Source organism: Myotis daubentonii, chromosome 11 (assembly GCF_963259705.1).
Source record: "Myotis daubentonii chromosome 11, mMyoDau2.1, whole genome shotgun sequence".
Taxonomy (NCBI): domain Eukaryota; kingdom Metazoa; phylum Chordata; class Mammalia; order Chiroptera; family Vespertilionidae; genus Myotis; species Myotis daubentonii.
The window spans coordinates 68,270,284-68,294,761 of NC_081850.1; the positions used below are offsets into that span (position 1 = coordinate 68,270,284).

The following is a 24,478-nucleotide window of genomic DNA, read 5'->3' on the forward strand; positions in this document are numbered from 1 at the left end:
ACTGGAAACATTAAGTATACAGAAAACCCAGACCAGGCTCTTTGGAGAGGAATCTGACCTAGCTGTAACCCCCAGGGGTTCCTTTATTTGTGTTTAAGTAATGATACTTTGAGTCTTGATCTGGCAGTAAGAGTGTAGGAAGGAACCCCTCTAAATTCACAAACAGACATTGGTGGACACTGGTTGCAGTGATATACCAAAGTTCAGGTTCTATGTACTTTGACTGTGTGCATGACCTAGAACCATTTATGTAACCTATATAATGTTCCGTTTCCTGTTTTATACAGTGAGCATGACCTTAGTGTCCACCTCAGTGGGTGGGGAGATTAATGAGATAGCAGAATGCTTGGCCCGCCCTGATGCTCAGTGGGAGTTAGCTAATGTTATCACCTACATGTGGCGAGGGGCTGCTTTATTTTTGGTCTCTTCTCCCTCATGCTCATCAAAGCAACCTCAGAAGGCCATCACTATTGGCTATCAGCCCAGAGCTATTTTAGGGAAAGTGCTTTATGGACCCTCCTAGTTTTAGAATGGGTAGTCTCATTTCAAATACTGCTACACCTTCCAGCATTTGACTTCCATTGAGAATTTAATTTGTCTTTACAACACTGCGTTCCCTATCATCAACATTTGTCTAGAAGATTCTCTTATTTTTCTTGTGTATTTTCTTTTATTTTTTAGAAATCAGGTTATTTTGTTCATTGATAGGTGATAGGTATTCATTGACCACCTATTATGTGCTCAATGTGGTATCTTTTATATAACTTACAATGTCTTATCTTTGTACACTATAGTAATTTTGAAGATTAATAAAAATAATTCAGGTTATAATTATGTTATATGTAGACTTCATTCTTGATCTTAGTTTGTAACATGTTAGCTAACAGCAAGAGTACGAGGAAGGTTTATTGATTAAAACCTTCCATGGTATGAAGTTTGGAGGAACAGCCAATAATAATAATCAGGATTCAACAAATGCTTGGTAAATGAGAACACAGGGTCAAATCTAAGTAGATAAAATTAAATATGGACCAATCTCAAGTATTCACTTGGGTTCAAATCCCCAACTCTATAAATATCGGCTGAGGAAGCTATTGTTTAGAAGAAAGATTGGTTAAAAGTCTGAGATTGTAGTTATATTTAATTGTGGCATGAGTCAGCAATACACTTTGACTGGGACCAAAAGCCTCAAGGCTACTACAGGCCAACCTAAGAGTAATTTCATGCTTGGTGGAGGTAAGTGATAACTTTCTCTTACTTAACCTTGGTGCAACCATATCTGCAGTTCTGAGTTTAATCTCAGTTTAGGTTCAGTGATGATGAACCAGAGTGTGGCCACAAGTAGCAGAGGAAGAGGAAATCAGATACTCAGAATGACTGAAGGAACTTCAGATTCTTACCTGGAGAGGGGAAATTTTGGGAGAAGTAACTTGGTGGCAAACATCTGAACACTTGTGCAGGAAGATACTAAATGTTAGAATTGTACAATAGATAGAAATTGCAGAAAGAGTGGGGTTAGCTCAATATGAAAAATAATTTCCTAAAAATTAGCTTTCTGCTCCAGCAGTTATCTGCCTTTTCAGTCCACCAGTCATACAACCATCCGCTGTTACAGAGGGTGTTGGGGGTTATAGAGAATGTTGGAACAGAATTGTATAAAGTCCAAGACCATATCTTAGACATTTACATGCATGATACATCTATTTGTTAAATGAAGAATTAACAGCTAGCAAAATTGCTTCTTTGAGTAACTGATATGCTTAATTTTTAAAAAGGCAAATTTTCATTACCATGGAGAGATGGATTTTGAATGGGTTAATTAAAATTTTTCAATTGGAGGAAGGACATATAGAGAAAGGTAGTTCAGCAAAGTTGAGGATGTGAGCCATACCATGAAGTGTGAACAAAATAACGCTGATTATACACTTACATAGAGCATTTCAGAATTTCTAAAATCACTCGGCCCCATGAGTTATGATCTAAGCATCACCTATGAAAGTGATACAGGACGATGCTATCCTGTTACTGCCTCCTTTTAACCAATGAGGGAACTAACACTCAGCCTAGTGCATGAATTGGCTATGATGGCGTAAAATTGAATTTCAAAGACTAGATGTTTTTGTGTGTTTTTTCCTAAATCCTAAGTTTGGAAAAAAAAAACACCAAAAACCACAAACAACTCTGAAGAGGCCCTTCCTTCGCCGCCAAAATGCCTTACGTTGCCTCCTACCTGCTGGCCACCCTCGGGGCAATGCCTCCCCAGGCACCAAGGACATCAAGAAGATCCTAGACAGCGTGGGCATCGAGGTGGATGAGAGTCTGCGCAACAAGGTCATCAGTGAGCTGAACGGACAAAACGTCAAACATCGAAGATGTCATTGTCCCGGGTATCGGCAAGCTGGCCAGTGTTCCCAGAGGGGCTGTGGTGGTCTCAGCTGCCCCAGGGTCTGCAGCCCCTGCAGCTGGTTCTGCCCCAGCTGCTGTAGAAGAGGAGGAGAAGAAGGGGGAGGGGAAAGGGGAGGAGGAGGAGGAGGAGGAATCATGATAATTTGGGATTTGGCTTGTTTGATTAAGTCTCTCATTTCCCGTTTCTCTACAAATATAACCCTTTTTACATAAAAACAAAACAAAATGCTTAAAAAAAACAACTATCACACCAATATGGGACTAAAGGAGGGAGAAATTCTTCTAATATGGCACAGCCTGGAAATAGAAGTAATTTCAAGACCGGTATTTTAAATAAAATAAAAATGAGGGTATCATTCCAAGCAAGAAAAGTTGAGAAACCATGAGGAGAAAAAAATGAAGGAACTTTGGTTAAAAAAAAAAAAAAAAAGCATTCCTATGGCAGCTGTGCCTGTGCCGGGTGGGGAGCACAGCCACGAGGGGGCTGAATTCTGGACGCTTGTCCTGGACTCGATGCGGCTGGCCCACAGTGAGGCTGGAGGAAGGGGGACAGCATGACGCTTCCTTTGGGAGCTGGGCATGGCTGCTTTGCTGTGGTGAACAGTTAGTTTTGGAAATTATACACTGTGGAGGCAGGTGATTTATCTTTCTATAAATTGTGAGCACTGAATTGAAATTGAAGGGGAAAACCGCATCTGAAATGATGAGGAAGGAGTAACAAGGGAGTGCCTGCCGGGGGCCCATGTGACCAGAACCCAGTGTCACCTGACGAGTCCCGCGTGCCGGCCAAGAGCTTTACAGGATGGTTTATGCCCGAGTCCCCCACCCCGCTCCCTAGCACCTTCCAGTCGGTTATTGTAGCACACGTCACAGTGTGTTATAATCACCCCGCTCTGCCTGCCTGCTCTGCTTCAGCGGCGGAGCCAGCACTGGGCCTCAGCCTGCTCTGGACGCCTAACCATGGTGAAGACCAGCTCTGTGCTGCTTTGTTGGTGCCTGAAGAAGTGAATTGTGAAAAATGAATTTCTGGCATTACAGGTGGAGACACTGCAGGCCAGAGAGAACTGCAGGGCTGAAGGAAATCAGGGGGGAAATGTATTCTGGTGCACTGTTTCCTGTTCAGTGGGGAGCCATGTTGACCTTGCTGTCCTGAGCTTACCTTCCGGTGGAGCAGACAGACAGGAAGTCAGTAGGGCAGTTATAAGCCCAGATGTAGGAAGTGCTGCAGGGAAAATTCAGGGCAGGGCGGGAAGGCTTCATAGGAGCCTGGAGCTTCAGGGCATTATTCCTGATGCCATACAGTCTGTCAGTGCCAAAGTCAAGGCTAGCTCCTCAGTCTGCTTAATGGCATGCAGTCATTCCTTATGCAGGGTGGGCAAAAGTAGGTTTACAGTTGTGAGTATGCAAAACACAGAGTTCATTCTTGTATTATTATTTATTAATTATTGTATTATTGTCCATACAAACAACTGTAAACCTGCATATATATATATATATATATATATATATATATATATATTTTTTTTTTTTTTTTTTTGAAATAATTTTTAAAAAATTCTCTTTGCCAAGGAGGTCAAGGTTTGATTCCCGGTCGGGGCACATGCCCGAGTTGTGAGTTCGATCCCCAGTAGGGGGCGTGCAGGAGGCAGTCAATCAATGATTCTCTTTCATCATTGATCTATCCCTCTCTGAAATCAATAAAAAATTATTTTTTAAAAACTCTCTTTGCTCTAAACTAGGGATTTTTAAGAATTCTGTGTTCCCTCTGAGAACCTGATAAAAGATATGAATTATCTTTCAAATACGCATATATACCCAACATGTAAACTTGGACATAATTTGGAGGGCCAATCATAGACATCTAGGTTTTGAATTTCTGTTATGATCTCTTTTTAAGTGACTTCATCAACTCCTAGCTCTCCTTTCTTTTGGACCATTCCTAACCTGGATCTCCAGCTCAGCCATCTCTCTTGTAATGCAGATGCCTGGGCAGCTGTCTACCGAACAGCTCCCTAAAATTCCACCAGGCTGTACTACGATTAGGATGCAGCAAAAGCCACACTTGGTAAACAGTTATGTGTGCTGAGGTTGGAGGTGACAGTAGCACTGAGGGCCTAGGAGAGCAGATTTATGCTGATAGAAATCTTGGTGCACAGGTGGAGATGGCTAACAGGCAGTCATAAAATACGTGCCTGGTGCTCAGGAAAAGGCTAAGAAGAAAATGTCAGGCTAGGAATTGTTAGACTGCGAGTGGCAGGTTAAGCCCGGAATTGAGTGTTATCATCACAGGGGAGAGTATAGAATGGAAAGAGAAGTCTAGGGGAAGGAAAACAGAGGAAGAGGAAGGAAAGAGAAGGAAAAGGGGAACGAGGAGGGAAAAGTAAATTGAAGGGAAAGAGAGAAGGTCAAAGGTACCCTGGGGGAACATCAATACTTACAAAGTCAATAAAGGAGGAAGAACCTTTGTAGGAATCTAAAAATCCTAGGAAGAAATTGTTTCAGGGAGTAAGTTATCAGTATCAAATAAGAAAAGAAGCCCTAGCTGGTTTGGCTCAGTGGATAGAGCACTGGCCCTTGGACTGAAGAGTCCCAGGTTCAATTCCGGTCACAACCAATTGATGTGTCTCACATGGATGTTTCTCTCTCCCGTCTACTCTCTCTAAAAATCAGTGGAAAAATATCCTCGGGTGGGGATTCACCAAAAATAAAAATTAAATTAAAAAATAAGAAAAGAAGCTAAAAATCTCCATTGGGTTTTGCAATTAGGTTTTGAATGACCTTCTGGGAGATGAGATCTGATGTGATTGGGTTGGGGAATTAATGGAAAATAGGAATGTGGGAACAGTCAAGGTAGAGAACCCCTTCATGCACTCACCTTTGAAGGACTGAAGAAAGAGGAGGCGAAAGGGGAGTGTGGCTCCAGGTGTGGCTGCTGTGGGAGAGGTGGTTACTGAGAGGAAGACAGGAGTCGGGAAGGAGCATCAGGCATCTTGGTGGAGTCCAACAGATGGAATGAAGTCTTAGAGGGGGTGTGAAGAGAGAAGTTCAAATACATGAAATGGGGGGGAAACTTAGGTAGCTCCAGGTCCTGAGGTAGGAGAGAAGGGAGTAAGCGTAGATGCAGTTACATTTGCAGGGAGGATAGTGAGGCGGTGGGTTGAGGAAGCTGCGACTGAGATCCGCATGGTGTCTGCGTGGTTGGAGGCCCCTTCCCTTGTCCCCACTTTCTCTTGCTGCAGCCAGTCCCTGCTGGGCCCACCACTGCCTTTTGTGGTGAAGGCGCTCCCTTTGCAGGGCTGCTTTTAAATAGCCCTGCAGTCTGTCTCAGAGTCACTGACTCACCATGAACTCAACCTTTTTAGAATACAACCTTTAAAGGACCTATAAACTTTAGACATTGAAAACAAAGGGAAAAAATGTTTTCCCTGATGCTATTTGCAAATGTCATCGTAGGGCTGAGGAGTCCGGTTGGAAAACTGTGAACCCTGTTTTCCTTTCTGGGGTCCACTCTGAAGTGTGGAGAATCATATGCAAACTTCTGGAACTTTCCTTCAGTCCTTGACGGGGCTGAAAGAGCCATGATTTCTGATCCTGCACTGGCTGTCACTTCCTCTCTCTGGGTCTCAGTCTCCTCGCGTGAGCCCTGTGACACTGTGGGTGGCCATCTCCGAGTTCTCTGTTAACCCAGGGGAAGCTTCTAAGACTTGAATCCATAAAAATTACTTGGTACCCAAAGTTTCCATGGAGTGGCACAGTTCGCCATGAGTCATATTTCACAAGATGGAGAAAGGAAAGGAAATGAAGGGATAGAACCCTGAGCAAGAAAAAAATAAATAAATAAAAAGTAAAAGCAGATGCTGGATCCTCATCGCATCTTTCCCAGCAAAGTTCAGCACTTTTTCAAAGCCCTCAACACCGAGAAATCCTGCCATGTGCCGCTGACTCACAGGGGCAGACCAAAGCTCGTCTTGAATCTGTTTCTTCACCGTGACCTGAGAAAGAAAGAAAGCTGAAGGCAAAAGGGATAAGTACACAAAGGATCAGCTGAGGGATTAGGACAAAATGCAGCTGAGAAGGCCAAGGAAACCTACAGATCCTGTCTGCATTTCCCATCATTCCAGGGGGCTTGAGATGGGGACCGAGGACCTTACTGCCCCTCACGGAGTTGTCATCCATGCCCTTTTTTCCACTTCAGGAGGAATTGTGAACAGGTCCCCGGGGCTGTGAATTAGTTGTCGGAAGGTTTAGTTTGAAATCTGATTTGGCAGCAAAACAAACTGAGTGGTCTTAGGCCACATCAACTCCTCAAATTTCCATTTTGTTAATTCAAATGGGAATAAAACATAGTTACCTTTCAGGATAATTTTAAAACCATATGGTATATGAGAAGTTTGCTGGCATTGGACCCCAGTGGAACTGGATTTGAATTCTACCACATTTCCCTAATCCACTTATCATGATTATTTTGTCTTTGTTTTCCTCGCATCTCCAGCATCTCTCCCTGATGTCTCACTCTTTGCTTAGACTTTGCTACCTATTTGACTAGGAAACCAATGAGAATACCTGTGCACCCACTTTCAGTACCAGCCTACTGGAATTTGTGTCCACACACTTTGCTTTCCCTCTTGTTACTACAGATTAGTTGTTCATACTTTTATCTGAGGGCCACCTGTCCACTTCTTCCTTTAGATATCGCTCCTACTTCTCTCCCACCCCTCTAGTCCAACCTTTGCTCAGGGTCAGAGCTCTTATAATCTAGGAAGCATTCTGGCTTTTCTGAATCATTCTTCCCCCCTTCTGGATAATCTTAGCAATTAACATAAAAACATGAAACAGAGCCCTAACCGGTTTGGCTCAGCGGATAGAGCGTCGGCCTGCGGACTCAAGGGTCCCAGGTTCGATTCCAGTCAAGGGCATGTACCTTGGTTGCTGGCACATCCCCAGTGGGGAGTGTGCAGGAGGCCGCTGATTGATGTTTCTCTCTCATCGATGTTTCTAACTCTCTATCCCTCTCCCTTCCTCTCTGTAAAAATCAATTAAAAAACAAACAAACATGAAACAGTGACTCTGATGGTTAAAAGAAATTCCCTGGAGTCCAGACCCACCTAGATGTCCCCATGTATAGTCAATGCCAGCTCTGTTCTTCCAGTTCTTCGGACCAGAACCTGGGCCCATTCTTGACTCTTCTCTCTCTCACATTCTACCTCTAATCCATCAGTAATCAGTAAATCCTACGGACTCTCCTTAAAAATATATTCAAAATGCGAACACTTCTCACAACTTTTGCTGCTAACTACCATCTCTCTAGGAAGAGAACAAGAGACCCTCATGGGCCTCCCTGCTGCCGCCCCTGGGCAACTCAGTCCATTGTTTTTCACAGCATCCAAGTAATTATTTTAGAATATGAACCATATTTGGCATTTCTCTACTTAAAACCTCCCTCTAATTAATACCTTCTCGTCTTATTCAGAGTAATAAGTCCTCACTATCACATACATGGCCCTGCCAACCTGACCTCATCAGGGTAAGAGTTCTCCCTTCCTCTCATGCGCCTTCCTGCTGTTCCTTGACCCCATCACGCCCATTCTCTCCTTAGAACTCTGGCTTGTGACGTTTCCTCCACCTACAAGCTCTTATCCCAGATGGCTTCATTTACTGGTTTCTCACTCAGTGCTGCTGCTCAGTGAAGACTTTGCTAGCCATCCCGTATAAAAATAGCACATTCTACACACACTCCCTGCACTCTCTATTTTTAAACTCTTATATTTTTTTTCCCATGGCACTCATCACCTTTCACACGATTGATTTTTATTGATTGATTTGATCATGATCTATCTTTTCCCATGAGAATGGAAGCAGGCCACTTTGCTATATTCCTAGCCCCTGGAACAGTGCCTGACATATAGTGGAAGCTACAAAATTAAGAAAAAAGATAACAGAGTGGCTTCAGGTAATCTATTTAACCTTCCTCTATCTTGGTTTCTTCAACTCTAAGAATGGATGTAATATTGGCCACTTTGTAAGATTGCTATAAGGCACAGAGATGTCATATATGAAATGCATGGCACGGAGCAGGAATGCAATAAACATGCATTATTATCAATGGTGTGCCGATTAACTAGGTACCACATGCCAAGCCCCTGCCATGCCGTACTTCTCAGAACTAATATTTTGATTATTTACACAGACTTACTGATGGCAGGAAGTCAGATGACAAAGCTCAGGTGTTGTGGCTGCACAACTTTGTTCACATTCTGATTCTGCTTTGAAGCTTTGCTGTTCCTATATGCCAAACACTGAATTTTTTAATATTGTCCTCTCACTTCATTTTTTCCAAACTTTGTAAATGAGGTCCCTTTATGATTATCCTCCCTAATTTAGGGATGTGGAAGGCAAGGAGCAGAAACTTCCCTATCTTATATAACCACATTTGGCAGAACTGGAAGCCAGGCCTCTGCTGTCTGCCTATCGGCCAGGGTTTCTCCATCTTGGCACTACTGACATTTTTGGACTAGATGATTCTTTGTGTGGAGAGCTGTCCTGTGTATTGTAAGATACTTAGCAGCGTCCCTGGACTTGACCCATCGATGCTAGTTGCATGTCCTCCAGTTGTGACAACCAAAACAAATCTTCAGATGTTGCAAATGTTCCCTGGAGGGGAGGGGTGGGAAGAACCACTTCTGGTTGAGAACCGCTGCTCTAAATCGTGCTTCTAACCCTCCTCATGACTCTCCCCTTGAGTGAGTGAAGCCAATCCTCATATATGCTTGCAGCCTGAGAGGAGAGGAGGATTGAGGCAGAGCTGGGGCCGAGCTGGGCGCAGGCCCCACCCATTCAGCAGGCTCCTCTCAGGACTCACTCTTCAGCAGTTAGCCTTTCCACTTTCCAGAAGCTGCAACCTCTGTTATGAACTCAGCCTCCTCTACCAGGTTACAGTCCGAGAGGAGCAGCCAGCTCTCCCAGGGCACAAAAAGATGGCCCCAGAGCAGGCTACAGAGAAAGCTCCAAGTTGGAATGGGTTTGCTGTTGGTGGCAGGGAGCTAAATATTTCATCTTCATAAAATAAACATGGATTGTCTCATCATGAAATATACATAAAAATGTTTAAACATGTTAATTATTAAACCAATATTGATTCATATTGGATGAGGCATTAAGGGAAAATTAGCTAATGTATTTAATATCTCCTCTACGGTTGACTAGTATCAGAATTCATCATATCTAATCACCAATAATCATAAAAGTGGCAGGCGATATTTATGATCAGGCCTGAGTGAGTGCCGGGCAGGAAGTGACGGGGATGGAGGAAATATGAGAATCTAAAACACAGAGCCTGTCAGATGTCACAGCCCATCCTCAGAATTTCAGACATAAATCACTGGTGCAGTCACATCATCAAAGTTTGATCAGCCTTTCATACTGGGACGGTTAATGAATGTCACTTGGACCTAGCTTCTCTCTCAGAAATGACATGGGATGGCAGATGCAGTGGAGAGGTAGAGCGAATGGGAGCAGGGCTTAAAGCCCTGAGTTTGAATTCTGTCTCGCTGCTATTACAACGTTTGCCTCTACTTATCCATCTGCAAAAGGGGGTGCTAATATCCACCAGGTGTCACTTTCCTTTGATCATTTATGTGTTTGAGTCTTTTTTAAAATTCTCACCTGAGGATATATTCTCATTGATATTTTTTCTTTTCTTAGAGAAAGAGAAAGAGAGAGAGAGAGAGAGAGAGAGAGAGAGAGAGAAACATTTATGTGAGAAAGAAACATGGATCAGTTGCCTTCCGTACACGCCCCAACCTGAGTACGTCCCTGACCTAGAATTGAACCTGCAACCATTTTTGGTGTACAGGATGACGCTCCCACCAACTGAGCCACCTGGCCAAGACTATGTGTCTTACTCTTATCTCACTAGCTAGTTTTCAAATTCCTTAAGGGAAGAAATCTTTCTCTTGGTATTTTTCCCCCAAATCCTGAAAGTAGGCTAATTTAGTCATTTAAAAACCTGCTTTGAATTTAATTTAATGGGAAGTGCGTTGAATTTATAGATTGCTTTGGGTAGTATGGGCATTTTAATGATGTTGATTCTACCAATCCATGAACACTTGTGCACTGCTGGTGGGAATGCAGACTGGTGCAGCCACTATGGAAGACAGTATGGAGTTTCCTTAAAAAACTGAAAATGGAACTCCCATTTGACCCTGTGATCCCACTTCTAGGAATATATCCCAAGAAACCAGAAACACCAATCAGAAAGGATATATGCACCCCTATGTTCATAGCAGCACAATTCACCATAGCTAAGATTTGGAAACAGCCCAAGTGCCCATCAGTAGATGAATGGATTAGAAAACTGTGGTACATCTACACGATGGAATACTATGCTGCTGTAAAAAGGAAGGAACTCTTACCATTTGCAACGTCATGGATGGAACTGGAGAGCATTATGCTAAGTGAAATAAGCCAGTCAATAAAGGAAAAATACCACATGATCTCACTCATTCATGGACAATAGAGACCATTATAAACTTTTGAACAATAATAGATACAGAGGCAGAGCTGCCTCAAACAGATTGTCAAACTGCAGCGGGAAGGCCGGGGAGGGTTGGGGGGCAGGAGGTAGGGGGGTAAGAGATCAACTAAAGGACTTGTATGCATGCATATAAGCATAACCAATGGACATAAGACACTGGGGAATAGGGGAGGCTAGGGGACTGTCTAGGGTGGGGGGATAAAATGGACACATATGTAATACCCTTTGTAATACTTTAAGCAATAAAAAAAAAATTTGATTCTAAATGAAACCCCCAAAAAAAATAAAAATAAAAAAAAAAAACCTGCTCTGGAATAGGCAATATCTGGAACTGAATTCCAGATCTTGAGAAAGTTACTCTTTTTCTTTGTAACTCGATTTCCTCACCTGTAAAATAATTCACTGACCACATAGACTTGCTATGAATATGAGCTGTTATGATGTATATAAGTGGTAAAACATTAGCATGTAGGGGCTGTTAGATCTTGGATGATGGTTATCCCTCTATATTCCTAAAGCGAGGATAAAGAACTGAACAGTTGGCAAATATTCTGTGAAATTCAGTAGATTTTTTAAATGAGTAATTTGTGAACTTTTAACACTAGAAATAACTTGAAATATCAGCCACTGTGAGTAACTCCTGAGTCGTGCAAGCAGCTTCTGGCATAGCCTGAGAGGGCCACGCCTTGGGAAGGACTCTGCTTGATGTGCCAGCAAGTTCTCCTTCTGCCTCCCCACAGGTCCTCGTGCGAGGGGAGGGCGGGAGCATGTCTCCTCACGGGAAGATGTGCGTGGGAAGAGCTGCGTAGAGCCCCACCTCTGCCACCAAGTCGCCTGGCCTCTGTAGAAAAGAGAGCAGATGATGTACCTTGCAGTCTTATTGTGAGAATGAAAGGAAATGGGAAAATTAACGCAAGCACATTTTGCCAGTCTAGACAGATCAGATAGCATAGCTTCTCAATTTTGAGATTGTTCTTTTTTTGTCATTTATTTCAACATTTCTAAACTTGGGATATGTCGTACAGTGGACATATACATTAATGTAGCGCTTCTCTCCTTTCCCCGAAGAGTGTTATTGACAAGACTGTGTGTTATCATTGGGAATGTCCTCCAAAGATGGTGAAGCAGTATTGTTATTGTTATTCATCACGCCGTAGTTGAATAGACCCTCCTAAAAACAGTGCCGACTTACCCTAAATCACCTACTCTGGGGTCATGTGGTTGCTAATAACTGGGGCGGGGGAGGGGGGGAAGGAGAGAACTTGACGTGTTCTCTGATTTTCTTCTGCAGCAAGGTATATTGACTTGCTGTGGAACATTCCTCAGCTGGGAGGCGGGGACAATGGCAGACACATGGACATTTCCCAAACGCGTTTTCCTTCGACCCGTTGTGTCCTCTGGGAAAAGTTGATAAGAAGTGGCCTCTCATTGTCTATCAGGACCCATCAAACTCTGAGATTGAAAACCTCAGCAGCAGCATTCCTCAGCTACCAGATGTCACACAGCTGCATTGTAAATTGTTACCAGAACTCAAAAGAGAATAAAAGAGAAGATTGTTGAAGCCATGAAGGCATATGACATAGTAAACGGTGCATTTAATTCCAACTTAATGTGAGAGATAGAGTGCGTTGGATAAATATTATCCGATCATTAAAAACATATTTATGGAAGTTTAGCAACTTTGTCAGGGATGTGTGACTAATAATATAGAGTTGTGAGGCCCCAAAAACATATTTGTCTTAATCGACTGGTGTTTAGTTTGGATTATTGACTGTTAAATCAAAATGAAAGTTTCCACTTGAGATTTTTGCATTTCATTTGTGATGGATTTGTCTTCATCCAGATACTCCTATTGGATACCCAGTTTGCCCACAGAAAAGCCCCCTCTAATAGAATCATTGAATTTCCATATTGGAAAAGTTCGTAGAAGTTCAATCTCCTTTCAGCATTTTTTTGGTTCCAGTGGTATCATCTGTTTTGAATTGCAACTACATTTTCTGTAGTATTGCCACACTGGGGAAAATTTGGAAAAGAAAAAGGAAAAAAAAAATGTCAGCTATATTCCCTTCACCCTGACAGTCCCTTCTCTTTCATTGTGTATCTCTGGGAGGGTTAAATAAAGTAATCCATGTTAAACATTTAAAACTGGAACACAATGAACAGTCCATAAGTATTAGTTAGTATGTTAAGTCAACTATGAATATTCTGATATATATTTTCCCCCAAAATGCTGAAACATGTCCTCAAGGGGAATTCCCATAAAATCTCATACCATGGCCCAGACCCTTTGTGATCATTTCCAAAGTCAAATAATCTGTTACCTCTTGAGACATTTTATTTCAATTATATATTTGATATGACTTTAATTATTGAGAGTTTCTTCTTCATGTTGAATCTGGATGGGTCTCCTACTGAATCCCATGCAATGACTAGGTTCTACCCTTGACTTAATGAAAATTATTTCGATACATTGAATCTCAAAGTATGTTCCTTGAGACACTAGTAAGTCCCCTATCCATGCCATTCAAGTTCTAACGATTCCACCTCCAAAATACCTCTTAAATCCACCTACTTGTCTCTATTTTCATCGCCACCGCCCTAGGCTAAGCCACCATCACCTCCAGTACTGGTTATAGCAGTGACCTCCTAATTGATTTTTACATCTGCTCCTGGTACATGGCCACCAGTCTGGTCTTATACCACATGCTAGTCTGATCACAAAATTCATCTATGCAAAGCATCCCCTTTCTCAGACTCACATTTGAACTGTTCGTGGTGATCTTCTGAGCCGCACCTGAACTTCCTGTCTTTCTCTCCTCTCTCCCCCTTGTTCCCCACAATCCAGCCACAGACTCTTTCTCAAGTATCCCAAGCTTTTCATGGCATTTGTAAACATTGTACCCTTTGCCTGGAAATCTGCCCCCTTCTCTTATCTGGCTGTCCTCTCCTTATCCTTCAGGCCTCTCCTTCTATATAAAATAGGCTTCTCTGTTTATCAGAGCACCTTGCTAATTTCACCTCAAAGTGCTCATTAAGACTTTGTAATCATACATTTACTTGTGTGTTTATTTGTACAATCCCTCAATGAAGTAATGATTTGCCAGCTCAAATGCACTTTTGTTAGTCACACCCGAAAGCAAGTGCAAACCATGGTCAGAGATCATTTACCATAATCTCTTCTCTGTTCCGAGAGCTGGAATGAAATAACTGTAGTGATGTTTTCTTGAGCATCGCTATGTTCCAGAACCGTCCTAGGCATTTTCAATATACACTTTTATTGCCTACGAGGTGAGCACCGATACTGTCCCATTTCTCATGTAGAAGGGACAGTAATATGCCCAAGGTCACACAGCAGGCAAGTGGCAGCGCCAGGGTTTGAATCCAGGCTCACTCTAGGGACCATGTTTCCAACACCACACTAGAGAAAATAAATGTTAAAGAACCATAGCTTTGTATGGAAGGAAGACTCACAAAACACGTGAAGTATTCTACCTTTTGCACACAACCATGAAGAGAAGTCATCCGTTGATGCAATTAGAGGTAGAATATTGAAAGGGATGTTAAATGAACATTTGAAGGTAAAGTGTTGTATGATTAAAGTGACATGTTTATCCCAAAAAAGAAAACATAAGGAGATCAACATGTCAAAAAAGAAAGCACACCAGTGCTTTATGAATGACATTACGAAAGAATTGGCTGCAGTGACATATATGTGCAGTTAATTATTACACAGTGTGTTCATGTGTGTGTGTTTGTATCCATACACATTTACCCCATGTATACATATAGAAAATAATGCAATAATTAATAATATTACAGGAATAAACTGTTTCGTGTGCTCACAACTGTACACCTACTGTTGCCCCACCCTGTCTATACATAGATATGGATATGTTAAAAGAGCTACTAAAAAGAAGAAACAAGGCAAATAAATAGATATTCGCTGCTGTGCCTTTTTTAAATAGCTCTTTTTGCTACTTACAAAAGTACCACATACTTAGTGCTTAATTGATCAAAATGTTTTCCAATCTTTGGGCCTCATGTGCTGCCAGTCTCTAGGGAGGGAAGGACTGTTATTACTTGGGGATAAGAGATCGGAGGCCCCGAGTGGGAAGGAACTTGTCTGAAGTGAGTTAAGTGAGACACAGCCCCAGCTCTGAGGGCAGAGGCAGGGAGAATGGTGCAGAAAGGGCAGACCTCGGAATCCGCCGAGCAGTAAATCACACATGTGCTGAATCCTGGACCTCTTTAACCCTTCTGACCACTTTCTTCGTCTGTATCGCTGGGTTTTAAAATATATATATATATATATATATATATATATATATATATATATATATATCTTTATTGATTTCAGAGAGGAAGGGAGAGGGAGGGAAAAATAGCAATATCAGTGATGAAAGAGAATCATCGATCAGCTGTCTCCTGCACCCCCACACTGGGGATAAGCCTGAAACCTGGGCATGTGCCCTGACCAGAATCGAACCGTGACCTCCTGGTTCATAGGTCGATGCTCAACCACTGAGCCACTCTGGCCAGGCTCTACAGCGGCTTTTAATGCCTACTTTGTAGGGCTCCTGTAAATATTGATTCAGACAATGTCTGGGAGGCACCTGAACCGAGTGTAACATATATTATCTGTTTAACATGTGAAGTTTTTTCTCCTATCCACCATCCTGGCCCCTTTCCCCTTCTCTTCTGGCGCCTCCTTCCAAAACAGCTCAATTGAGATGATGTAATGCCTCAATTGCCTGACCCGGCCCTGCTGTGGGATCAGGGCCGTGGCCTTGCCTGATAAAAGCACTACATAAATACAGCTCCTGGAAATGCTGACATAACCTCAGTTACCAGCAGGTGACGCCTTGGAAGGAGAAAAGATGGATGGCTTGGTCTCAGCTTATAACTCTAGTCTAGAGGGAACTGGACATAGGCGCAGCGTCTTCTCCTGGCATCTCTGAACTCGAGGCGTTAGTTAACCCAAGGCCCATTGCATCACATCCGCAGATAAAAGCTCTCTGTGGATGGATCTGTCTTAAGTTCACCCACAGTTCCTTCCTTCTGACCCCTCTTTATTTGCCGGGCATGTTTGGAGAAGTACAGAAAGGACAAGGTTTGGAAGTTCAGGTCCCTGCTCTGTAATAACTTGCTGGCTCAGTGACCGAAGACAAATGGCCTTCTTTCTCTAAGTCTCAGTTTACTCCGAGAGGGAGGACAATTGCCTGGGTCATGGGTTCAGTCAGATTCACATTCAAAGCTTCCTCTGGAGGAGAGGGTGGGTGTGGTGGTCTCTTCCTCACGTGGTTTTATCAGGAGGGTATCCGATGGGGGTGGCCCTATGAATCCAGCTCCTCAGGTCTCTCTGGGTAAGAAGTGGGGGCCACTGTCCCCAGATATCTGAGCGTACTTAGGCCCTTTTGGAGAGGACCTGAAGGGCCTCACTTTGGATCCTACCCGCCTGGGTAGGCCTGGACTGAGTAATGCAGACAAGGCCTCTTGAAGCCACGCTGCCTGGCTGCAGCTGGCTCATCCTGGGACAAGAGTCATGCAGACTTGGGAAAAGCCTGGCCGCCTGGCAGAATGCATTCTGTCTTGAGTGTGCTGGCAGGTAAGTAATAAGCCAGGAGCTGAGGACCAGACTCAGCCAATGCCACTCACTGTGGATGGGGCGCAGGCCCTGAGAGGCAGGGCCGCACAGCAGTTGAGGGAGAGCTCTGCAGTCAGCCCGATGGGGTTGCAACATTGACTCGCTCTTCTTAGCTGTGAGCCTTGGGAGAGTTGTTTCACCTCTTTGGTCCTCAATTTTTATTTCTGTAAACTGGGACTGAAGAGGCATCTACCTCTTGTTTATTAAGATGTGTTACGACATATCAACCTTTAGAATAGCATTTGCGTCTAGTGAATATTATCTCATAACTAAGAGCTTCCACCTACTGGCTGGGCCTTGGGTACCAATTTCGGGGCTAAGCCCTTGACCCACATTTTCCTCTTTTTTAAAAAAATCCTCACTTAAGGATATTTTTCCATTGATTTTTAGGGAGAGTGGAAGAGAAAGGGAAAGACGGAGAAAAACATGGATGTGAAAGAAACACATTAATTGGTTGCCTCCTGCTCAAACCCTGACTAGGGCCTGGGCGGGGAGGAGTCTGCAACTGAGGTACGTGCCCTTGACCGCAATCAAACCCAGGACCCTTTGGTCCTCAGCCCTATGCTCTATCCACTGAGCCAAACTGACTATGACCACATTATCCTCTTTACTTTTTACAGCAGCTCCAGGAAGCTGTCTCTGTCAGTCCTGTTTCACAGATAAGGAAGAGGAGGATAAGATAAGAGAGATGGCATCACCTGTCCAAGGTCATGCAAACCCACTTCATCTTGGTCTGATTCCAAAGCCTTGGCTTTGAACCCCTAAGCCATATGCAGTGGAAACTGATATTTTCACCTATAAAATGCTGATAGTAATCATCTATTGTTTTAAGTCCTTCACATATATTCATTTATTTAATCTTCACAACAACTTTTGGGGGTCAGTGAGATGATCATACCTATTTTTTAGATGAGGTCCCTAAGGGGCCTGGAAAAAGTAATCTTGAAAGTTTTTTTTAAAAAAAATCTGTAATTAAACTCAATGCTTTCTAAGGGTTTTCAGTGGAGCACTTCTCTTTTAAGTTTCTCTGTAAAATAAAGGCTTCTTTGACAAATATGTTTTGCAAATTCTGCCCAGGAAAGCCCCCTCTCAGAGATTCTTAATGCATATTTGCATAGCACAGGGACGGAGGAGCCCTGGAGGGAAGAATCTGGTTACACTTTGTTTAACCCAGTGTTTCCCAAAAGGATTTGACCAGGGAAGCCTGCCACCCCCTTGGCTCCTGCCTCACACTCCTATACAACATCTGTCAACATCCTGCAAATCCTTTCGGCAAAGTTTATTCTACTTCAACTTAACCTGCATTCATGGAAGGTCAGGTCTGCGCCCACCCCTGTCGCTGCTGGGCTCTAAAGGCACTGGGGGGAGTTCTCCTTTTCTGTGAGTTCATAATCGCCTTGGTAGGAGAGAGAAATGTGTATAGTAATGATCCAGAATATCATCCAAATCATTAATTTAGGTGTTTGATGGCAAAGATGCCAGAAAGACAGGCCTGTTGTGGGATGGAACCGAGCAGCCTGGTGGAGGAGGGAGTCGGGCTTCCTTTTTAGAGCATGCAGGATGGACACCTCAGCCCGCTCTGCAGAACCAAGACAAGGACACCTCCCGTGGTCCAGCACCAATTGATCCATGGTGAGGGGAGCCCAATCCTAGGAGTGGAATGTTTCATGCTAGCAGCAGCCACAGTTCTTCTCGCAGGATTTCCAATAAAATCCATTACTTACTATTATCATTAGGATTGTAGTTATGGTTACTAAATTAGATGATTACAGGGTTATAAAATCTGAACATCTTGAGCCAGTCCTGTGTTTGATTTCTAACACCAGCTCAAGCTTTATGACTCCTGCAGGCTTCTTACTCATCCTCCTCACTTTTGTCACCCACTGTTCTGATGAACAAACTCTCTAACAAAGGAGCTGTGTGAGTCACACAACCACCAAGAACATTCCCCTTTCTCTTTTCAGTGTTCCTCTTCATCATCCCTGTTGCTCTGAACTGCTTTCACTTTAGAACCGATGGCCATTCCATGGAACTCACAGTTCCTAATTAACCCCTAACACTTGCAACTTTCTTCTTGAAAACTCTGGAGGATAAATTGCTCTGTGTGGTTAGGTGATCAGAGAGGGTGTGTGCACCCACCAGTGGGACCAGCAGAAGCAGCCAATGCTGGGAGGTGGGAAATAGCACTCCTAGGAGAGACTGAAGAAGGAAGGCCAGACTCAAGTTCTAGGTGTGTGTTGCCCAAGGCTGGGATCCCCACTTAGCTCTGATAAGCTGCTGAGTTCATAGCAACATCTCACTCCCTGTCTGTGTTTCCCTACCGTTGCCCCCTTCTTTATCCAGTGGTTCCAGTGCAGCTGCTTTTTCTGGACATATGTTCATCCCCTGACCTGTCTGTGGACACCGGTGTCAGATCAGGCTCCGCAATGGAGCTTTCGCCACATCCTATCTCATCTTCTCCTTGTTGAGTTTACTGATTCCAGTGTTCTTTGGAACTTTGGCATTAAATGGTCAAAACTTTGGACCAACCTACATGGCTTACTAGTCATAAAGTATCTTTATTTATTCAATAATTATTAAGTGTCTAAAATACAGCCTGTCTAATATATGTACCAGTTCCTGAGTGCCTAATATGTACTCTGCTGGACACTAGAGATGTGAGTGAGAGTTTCTATCTTAAAGAGTCATCAATTGGAAAGTTAGCCCATGTTTCTGACCTGATTTGATACATGTTCTAACATAAGTTATATCATTTGAAATAGGAAGATAGCAAAGACGGATTCTGTCAGGAATGGATGCCCAAATTTATGTCAGAGGTCACATTCAATTGTGCAAAGAGGGTGAAGGGGAGAATGAGTGTCAAGAAACATACATGAAAAGCCCAAAGCACCTCCTTGCTTAGGGGCCGGAGAGTGGAGTACAGTGATGAAAGCAGAGGTTCTGCAGCCCACTGCCAGTGTTGAACCCTCCTCTGCTGTCTACCAGCTTTGCCATCTGTAACGGGGGATGGTCAAACTCACAGTTCTTGGGAGCCTCAGTTTTCTCTCCTGTGCAGTGGGCATAACAATAGTACTAACCTCATAATGTTGCTGTAGAGAATTACAATTAGTAAATGCACATAGGACTGTTAGAACAGTGCCTGGGCACACAAGTTTTGAGTAAATGTTAGCTAATATCATTAAACTTAAGAATTAAATAACAATTCTGACTATGGACCCGTCACCGTTCTAGGGGCTGGGATATTGCAATAAGACACAGAGAATATATTCCACTGGGGGATGATGGAAAATAAAGCAGTGTTTAAAGGTAATTTCTGATGATGCTGAGTGCTATGCAGAAACACGGGGTTCATGATGGAGCTGCTGTTTAGGTTGGTCAGGAATGCACTCCCTGCGGAGGTGGCATTTGCGCGAAGACCCCGATATTGCGAAGAAGTAGCCATTTCAAGATTCTGAGAACAGAGGGTTTTAGGAAGAGAGACTGCAAGGACATAGGCCTCAGGTAAGAACAGACTTTCCAGGTAGAGGAATGGAAAGGAGGCCAGGGTGGTTCAGGTGGACTGAGCAAGGTGGGAGGATGTGGTAGGAGATGAGACCAGGGAAGTGAATGAGAGCCCAGGCGGCAGGGCTCATGGTGGGCCGGGGGTATTGGCACTAACCCCATCGCGAAGTCAGCCAGCTGCAGAGTCCAGTGAGAAATGGGACCAGGCTTAGCAGTCGACGGGGCTGTTTCTGAGTGTTGGAGTTCACTAGACCTAAGGATTGAGTACATTTTTCTCCTTATTTGTTGAGCCACTTTGAACCAGTGGGAATTCTCTCTCCCGCTTCCAAAACCAGGCCCCTTCCATTAATTAAAGTGAGACTATCAGTAGCCATTGCTCTCCTGTTAGCCCCGATTATATGCTCTAGACGGGGAAGGGAAAGAAGGAGATTATGGTTGAAATAGAACCATGCCTTTCCTCATCCTGTAGCCTTCGTTGCCATCCCATTAATCCCGCCAAGTGTGGTGTAAGGGAAAGAGCTGACCTTGGAAGGTGTTGGCTTCATCCATCAGCCAGGGTCCTGGCAAGCAACAGCTGCCACACTTAAAGGAGTGATTGAAGATGGCTTAATGGGAGGGTTGCTGACAAAGGTGTGGGGAAGGTTAAGGGCACCACCAAGGGACATAAAGCAGCCAGGAGATAACGACCAAGGGAAGCAGTTACCACCCGGGCCTGATGGAACAAGGGCGGTGGGAACCAGAGGAAGCTTCACATAGGGGGGGGACTGCCCAGCAGAGCTGTGGCCTGGACAGACTCGTGCAGCTCCTGCAAAAATACAGCCCCGTAAGGAGAGAACAGGGGGCATAAATACCTGGACCCTGGACCAACCTCTCTTCCCTCCCTGATCTCCTGCCAGTGCCCGCCCCCCTCCCCCATCCTCCACCCCCAACCCCACTGGCTGGACCCATTAGAAGTTAGAAAACAGGAGGGCCATGGGGTGCAGAATACTGGCTCTCAAAGATGTCTGTGTCTTAATTCCCCAATCTGTGACTATGTCAGGTTGCATGGCCAAAGGGAGTGAAGGTTGTACGTGGAATTAAGTTGCTAATCAGCTGACCTTAAGATTGGGAGATGATCCCTGTGTTGGAATCTGGGTGGACCCAGTGTGATCAGAAGGGTCCATAAAAGTGGAAGAGGGAGGCAGAAGAAGAACACTGGAGAGATGGCAGCATGAGAAGGACTCCACCAACTGGAAGTCTCTGAAGGGGCCAACGACTGCAGCTGGGAGCTGGGAGAAGCAAGGACATCGATTCTCTTCCAGAGCCTCCCGAACGAGCAGAGCCTTGCTGACACATGACTCGAACCCGCAGACCCATTTCAGAACTCTAAGAGAATACATTTTTGTTGCCTTTAGCCACCGAGTTCGTGGTAATGTGTTATAGTAGCAGCCCCGAAAGACTGATATAAAAGCCTACCTAATGCATTACATAAAAGGGCAGAGTAGGATGGGGGAGGGGAGGAAGAGGCTGAGGTACAATGGAGAATATTCTGCAACCCTGGGTTCAGGTCTAGGCTCTCCCCTTACTATACAGCTGTGGTCAAGCCATGTCACCTACCTGAGCTTCAGGTGCTTGAGCTATAAAGGGAGGGCCATCCTGGTCACTTCCTGTGCTTTGCGAGGACCAAATGGCAGAATGGATATGAAGGTGTTTTATAAACTAATGTCACGTGGATATACGCCTTCTGCAGTGTGAGGACCACAGGGAAAATGATCCAATGCGAAGCCGCTATTTTAGCCATTCCTGAGTTTAAAGCTGTGTACCTCTTGCTTACATGATTTCCTCATTATGGCTTTTTTTTTTTTTAACGTGAAAAATTAGGACATGTCTCTAATGCTTACTTTCCCATGGGGCCTGGAGCCATCCTGGCTGGGCTATAAATCTTTTCTTGCTATGTAACGATTTATGGTTCTTGTTGGAAAAGATAGGTTGCAACATGCATACGCATAATCATGCACCCAGACGCACTTGCATGTTTTAGAAAATGAGACTGCCCCTGGGAGACATAAATAGGGGGTTCATGACTTTTTCATCACACATCCCACGAGCAAATCTAACACTTTCATGTGCATACATACACCACAGATATTCATGTTAATTTGTCTATTTCCCGTAAAGGGCACCCAAATAATTGAACCCGCTGGCCCCTTTGAAGCACATGGATGACGGGGTCATAGATGCACCTAGACCCTGCATTTCCCTCGCCATCCCTGGGCCCACAATGAATTTTGAGGCCAAATAAATGCTTAACACCAGCAGAAATGTGTCTCCTCTATGGCAGTCATGAGGAAAAGTCAAATGGCTTTTCATGACTTTCAAAATGGCTTGAGGAAGACAAGTTGGTTTATGTATTAAATTTATCTGAAATTTAAATTTTGATTGGCCAACAGTCTGGGCAAATTCCACAGTAACCTATCGATCTGACAGAGACATTTGACAGTCCTGAACAATTGCCGAAATGGCTTTTAAAACCCAGCCAGTGAGAGCTGGGGAAATCTTCCCAGAGCGTCATCTCATTCATCTCCCATCAGCTCCCCCACCTCCCCAGCAGCCTTGGGGTGGCTGTCAGTGAAGCCAATGGAGACGTATTTCCAGAGGTGCAAGATGAAGTTCTTCCTGGAGTCTTCCTCCACTGTTCTCCTCCCCCCACCCCACCCCCGCCTTTCACCCTTGATCACACTGGCAGGCTCTTTTCCTCCTTGTGAAATCCACAGTAGTTTCAGGGTCTGCTTGCTCGAGACAGATGGAGACAGTAAGTATGTCTCCAAATGACCAGTCTGGCATCTTTCGGAAATGCTCTCTCATCTCTGTCACCCCAGCTCTGGATACTGAGCCAGGGATCACCCTGGTTTCTCTCCTTCTGTCTGAAACATAATCTGGCATCTAAATTGTTTTTTATCATTCCCAACCCATTGTTACTTTCTTACACTGTATGTCTGTACCAGTCATTTCTCGCTTATCATACCTGGCTTGGATTGCTGTGGTTTAATTTGATGAAAAATTATCAGCTTCTATGTTTAGGATATCGCTAAACGTCGAGACAGGCCTTCTAGAGCAATGGTTCTCAATGTGGCACCCAGCCTAGTAGCCATCAGCCTCACCTGGGAACTTGTTCCATAGGCAAATTCTCCAGACATACTCAACACCTACTGAACCGGAAATCCTGGGTGTGTGTTTTAACAAAACTCCAATGTGATTCTTATGCAAGCTAAACTTTGAGAATCAGTCCTGTAGTATTTGAGGCGTATTCACAAAAGCGGGTATTGATTTCTGTAGTAGAGGTGTGCTAATGGAGATTCAAGAGGAAAGCTTCATAAACTCTAGGAGGCAAGGTAGGGAGAATTTGGAGGACAACAGGAAGGCTTCAGAGAGGAGAGGTCCCTATTGTGTGCTGTGAAGGATGGTCTAGACCAGTGGTCGCCATCCGGTGGTCCGCGGACCACTGGCGGTGTGTGAGGTCCGAAAGGTTGGCGACCACTCGTCTAGACTTTATAGACGAAGGGTGGAAGCTGGAGAGAGTGGGGAGGAATAATGCCAGCATGGCAGCTATCTAGCACTGGATCTGCCCTTGCAGATATTACTAATAGATCACAGTGCTTTTTTTCCTTTTGAGTGCTGTAATGGTCTCAGGATCTTTCTAAGCACACTTTTCTGGGTAGCCAATAGCAAACAATTAAAATCAGCAGATATCTGCCTCTGTTCTGTTTCTGGAGAAGAGTCAGAGACGAAAGGCATGTTCAGGCCATGGACCTTTTATTGGGGAGACTCGGAGGAATGAGGTCTGGTAGGTACTAGGTTACATTGGGCCACAAATGCCAACCAAGAGTTTGAATTTATTTCCACATGCAGTAGGGAAGCCATTAAGGATTTGATCCAGGAAAGTTACGTGGTCAGGACCCTTTAAGGATTAGTCATTTTGTCTTCCTCTCCCTTTGAATAGTAGTTTCCAAACGTGGCTGCCCATTAAAATCACTGGGGGAGCCTTTAAAACTCCTGGTGCCAGACCACACCTCAGACCAATTATATTAAATCTCTGGGGTGTGATCTGAGCAGCAGTGTTTTTTTAAAGCTCCCAGGGTGATTACAATGGGCAGCCAACTCTAAGACCCAGGAGTTTAAGTTATAAATGTATTGCAGTGGGGATTCTTTGTTATCCATCCACTCCGGTAGCTTGCATCAATCTGGCGTAGGAAGGATTGCCAGTGTATTAAGTCAGCATCTAATTGGTTGATGAGATGTTCAGTTACCTTCCATATAGAATTGCCTTCCTTTTTGTGGTGGGGAGGTTTCGAAAGAAGCACAAACCAAACGTCTTGAAATCATAGGTGCATTTTCACCCTAAATTTAGCGGTCCC

The 24,478-nt window shown here is 44.1% G+C and overlaps 1 pseudogene; it reads left to right on the plus strand.

The window, feature by feature from the left end:
• Positions 1-2,209: 2,209 nt before the first annotated feature.
• On the plus strand, positions 2,210-2,573 carry LOC132212822 (large ribosomal subunit protein P2-like; annotated as a pseudogene).
• The last annotated feature ends 21,905 nt before the right edge of the window (positions 2,574-24,478 follow it).